This window comes from Montipora foliosa, chromosome 8, assembly GCF_036669935.1.
Source record: "Montipora foliosa isolate CH-2021 chromosome 8, ASM3666993v2, whole genome shotgun sequence".
In the NCBI taxonomy this organism is placed as follows: domain Eukaryota; kingdom Metazoa; phylum Cnidaria; class Anthozoa; order Scleractinia; family Acroporidae; genus Montipora; species Montipora foliosa.
In genome coordinates, this window is record NC_090876.1 from 18,757,165 (window position 1) to 18,762,164 (window position 5,000).

At 39.1% G+C, this 5,000-nt stretch overlaps 1 protein-coding gene across 2 annotated transcripts in view; it reads right to left on the reverse strand.

Moving 5' to 3' along the window:
- LOC138013239 (uncharacterized) overlaps nucleotides 1-5,000 on the reverse strand; it is a 50,915-nt gene that overhangs the window by 43,661 nt on the left and 2,254 nt on the right. The gene's annotated exons all lie outside the window — the stretch shown is intronic.

Below are 5,000 nucleotides of genomic sequence, written 5' to 3' on the forward strand. Positions count from 1 at the left end.
ATACTGAAATCTCAGTCAACCAGTCCAAAATATCATAAGATTATATTGGAGCGAGAAAACTCAGTCAAGCAATATATAGACGACTTTCATTGTTTTGTGATTTCCAGGCAGTAAAGTAAAATTAACTTGAAATGTAGTTAAATTTTGTTGGCTTTATAGAAATTATTAAAACGATTTACTCTTACCATTCGATGGAAATATGTAAATCGATCGTTTGTTTTGAAGTTGCAACATGGGTCTCGTAGAAAGCCACGGTGGACAGATTAAACTTGATTTCCAGGCGTTTATTTCAAAGCAATGAGCGCGGGATAGCACGTCATTACAAACTCCCTTTCGCTTTATAAAACACCTGCAAAACTCACATATAAAACCATGTTTAACGACCACCAGGCAAATCTGCTCTGATAGTAAAGCCAATATCAATACAATTAAGATTCAAGCCTACAAGGTATCGCTGACCTTGCCTGTGTTTTCCTTGTTTACATCTAGAACATCTAGACATCCGGAGAAATCCTTGACTATTGCTACGTCATAGTCGTTTCCATAAACAAAGAGAAAATGGCGGAATTCAATTTGAAATTGCCTATATTTGAAGCGTTATTGTTAAACACATTTAGCCGAAATGAGTGGTCAAGAGTGACAATAGAGATTAAGAGCTTTCGATTCAGAGAAACGTTTTCTATGCCGAACTTTCCTTTAATCGAAATTGGATTATTGCTCAATCTCGTCCCCAGAGCCCACATGTCTTTTGGTCAGCGGAAAGACACGGAGCTCTGAAATAATCGATTTTTAGACTATTGCTAAACGTGACTCAATTAATTCGCGCACTTCCATTGTCTCATAAGGACGTCATGGATGATGGATAATGAGTTCAAAATAGTTAATAACAAGATGGAACAATATCTTGATCGAACTCAAAAAATTTTGTATTCGAAATTTCAAAAACAACACATGTCCGTCCCTGATCAGGCAGATCTTGAAGAAACCAAACAACGGATTCTTACCACGTTGTGACAACAACTAAAATATATATGTATTTCCCCCCTTATGTCCTCCCAAGGGAGATGATAAATTTTTGGGCTGCATTAATTTCTCGTGCTTGTTTACAGGGCGCTACTAGACACAACAGCAACGAGTGGTCTGGAGTAAAATGGCTGAGGGTAAATAACCAAATCAATCAATCAATCAACTTTATTTAAAACACGGTAAATGGCTCAGTAAGCTGGTTTTCAGACATGCCGTGTAAGAATTAAAAGATATAAATGCTAAAAAATTATAAGAATTACAAGATACAAATGTTAAAATAAACTAGGTATAACTTAACGATAAAATGTCGAGGAAATTTAAACAATAGTAATAATTAGTGACAATCAAAATTTACTACATAAAAATACGAAACAAGCCATGCAAAAATGTGCCTTAGCAATGTAAAATGTGTCCTAGGATATCGCACGTTTAAAGCTTGCAAGATCCCTTATCTCACGTATTTGATTTGACAGTTGGTTCCAAGCCATTGCACCTCGATAAGAGAAAGAACGATTAAGAAAACTCGTTTTAGGGACCGGTAATTGGAGGTCATAGTTCGAACCCCTCAACCAGTATATTTGTGAACTTCAGAGGTTCTATGAAAATGCTCCTGAAGATACATCGGACACTTATTATTGAATGCTTTAAATATCGTAATTAACAAGTGCCTTTTCTCTCTTTCTTCTAAGTTAGACCACTCCAGAGAATTTAGCACTGCTGATGATCGAATAGAGTAATCAGCCCTAGTAATAATCCGTGCTGCTCTATTTTGTAACTTTTGTAATTTGCCAGCACGTGTTTTGGAGCAGTCACTCAATACAACACCAAAGCCGTTTTAAAATGACAATGTAGAATTAAGTAACATGCACAATCTAAGGATTTGGACAAAACGATTCCGCCTTTTAAAGGTGATGGCACAGAACGCCAAAGCACCATGAACCAGAGCAAGGTGCCCCCCCCCCCCCCCCCCCCCACCCCCCAAAGGGGTTCACATGAACACCATCTGGCTTAAAGAGATCCTTAAAGCAGCTATCGAACTTCTCATGAGACCAACAAAAAATATTAGGGTAATGTTGCAGAACAACTCTAACGTACTGGCCTAAACCTGTAGCTTGCTGAAGAAAAATTGTGGTACGTGGAAATGAAATGCAACGTGGGATCACAAGACAAACTCCGATCATAATATACGAACGGAAGAATCGTTGAACATCAACAATGGCAGAACCAACCACATCAGGAGGAGCATGCGAAAGGTCGTTGGTACCTATCTCCAAGACAACAATATCCGGAGCGAGATCCCTGACCACGTGGAGGTCTTTCTCCATTAAAGCCTGAACCGTTCGACCGCCAACCCCATGCAAATAAATAAACCGATGCTGTGCCCAGAAGCTTAAAATCGCGACTGGCTTGAGGATCAAAACCCTCTCGCAAATCGCGTTGAAGCCTTTTCACAAAGGGATGACACAAAATAAGAGCGGTGGGAACAGCACTAGCGCCTGCTCTGGTATGAAATATTTAAGAATATCACCGAGGAACTCCGACCGTGCTCTTTTATTTGTATAAAGCAAATACGGCGCATGCGGAAAACAAGTTGAGCAAACGTGGCAAGGATGTGCTAGGAGTTGGCATAGAACTATCACTTCGACGAATAGACCAAAGACCAGAAAACAGGATAATAATATCACCAGCGGTGATCTACAGAATAAATGAATACCTCGTGGCAGAGCCGAGCTACCCTGTATTCGTGATGCAGAAGAAGGTGGGGGGTCAGCGTAATGAAAATATAACACCTCCAACGCTATCCCCGTCAATAATAACTCAAACTCTGTTCAGTTTTTGTTTTCAACAACGTACAAAACAAATTATTCAGGTGGCCAAAACGCGCCAATTTGAAGAGATCATTTGATTTTAGAACTTTAGAACTTTTAGCGATTTTAGAAGCCGCAAAGAGTTCGTTGGATATTCTAGAACTTTAGAGATTTTAGAACCCCCAAGAGACTCGCAACATGGACCATAGATATTCTAGAACTTTAGAACTTTTAGAGATTTTAGAAGCCCCAAAGGGATCGTTTGATATTCTAGAACTTTAGAGATTTTAGAGATTTTAGAACCCCTCAAAGACCTTACATATTCTAGAGCTTTAGAAATTTTAGACTCGCAAACATGGACCGTAGATATTCTAGAACTTTAGAAAGTTTAGAAATTTTAGAAGCCCTCTTCCGTTCTAGCATTCTACATCGCGTACTGATTTTAGAGGTTCTTGAACCTTTTAGCTATGGATTTCTAGACTTAGAGACATGCCCTCAGTCTTTAAAAAAAAAAACTCTAAAATAGAGGGTAGCAATAGATGAGTTCTATCTTCTAATGACATTATCTGCAAATCATACCTTAGTAAAATTAGCTAGCATCTGATCATATTATGGCCGCCGAGCTAGAGAAGGATTTGAACAGGAATGATGCTTAGGATCTCGACTTCAGATTTTTTTTCAAAATTCATAAAAGGAAGAGCAGAGAGAATGCACCTAGCTATTCCAATCTTTTTGTAGGATATGTTGAACACCGATTTTTTAATCAGAACATCGGCCCCAAACCTGAACTCAAATGTGCCCGCTCATGATGCAAAACTTGTCTTTTCATTGTTAACTAGCAAGATATCGGGACCTAAGCGATCTTTTAAGATCACCGATCGTTTCACATGTACCGCCGCAAATGTCATTTATTGCATAACCTGTACGTTATGCAATCAATTATACATTGGCGAGACAGGCAGACGGCTAGGTGAACGATTCCGCGAGCACCTTCGCGATGTTGAGAAGAATGACAAGGATGCATCTAAGCCAGTCACTCGTCATTTTAATCTCTCTAACCACTCCAAAAAACACATGGCTTTCTGCGGCCTTTCCCTACATCTAGGTACGATGGAAAGCCGCAAGAATCTGGAACAAAAATTCAAATCGGCACTCTTCATAATCCTTACGGTATTAACAAACGCTTTTCATTTAACTAATATATTCCTATTTTCACGTTGTCATGTTACCACCAATAGCGTAGCTCCTACTCTACTATAGAAACTACACGTAACCCACAATTGCTCGATTCGCTCTGACGAAGGGCTAACGCTCGAAACGTCAGCTTTTAGAATCTCTGTACGGTGGCCAATTTACATTATCAACTCCGTTGATAAAACCAAATTTCTGTGTACTACTTCCCCACCAACGCAGCACCACAGTTTCTTTAGAAACTACCCCCTTTATTCATCCGAAGAATGGTTTGTCTGAAAGAGGACATTGTAGTTGTACTTCCTACGGGATTTACAGTCCCGAACATTCTCCAAAAATGCATCGTTCCACTTCCACCGACACGAAAATGTTTGAAAGCAGCAACGGAAGCAACAAGTCGTGAAACCAAAAAGAGCCGAATAGAACTTAGAGTTGCCGAAGTCCGAATCGCGGAATCAGCCGATCTTGACAGAGAAATTAGACATCGTTTACGTAAATTAAATAACAATAACTCTCCTTGGATTCTCTAGTGGCATGAATGGGTGTTTCTTTGTTTTGTTTTTGAGAAAACCTCACGAATTATTCAGTGACTTATTTGTAACCTCCACTGACGATGTATACATGCCCTCCAGTGTTTTGTATTGCTTAATATCAAAGAGGGAGACGATCGGTTTTGCAATTTTAGTATCTTTTACAGTTTGCAGTTTTTCCCATTTCAAAAATAGGAGCTGTTTTCGGATTTGGTATCCGATTTGATTTTCTTTCAGTTCTTCTTATTTGGTGGATGGTTGAGGATTAGCAAGTATTATGAGTGTCAGCCACGAGCACATTCTACGACGATACTCTTCAAGTTCCATTCCCCAAATTAGTTTTATTATAGCCCACTGATTGATGTTCCATGGCCACGTATTGCCAATGTTTTTTAGTTATAGTTCAATTATGGTTTTAAAAGCTTTGTTTTGGTGGTTTTGTCTG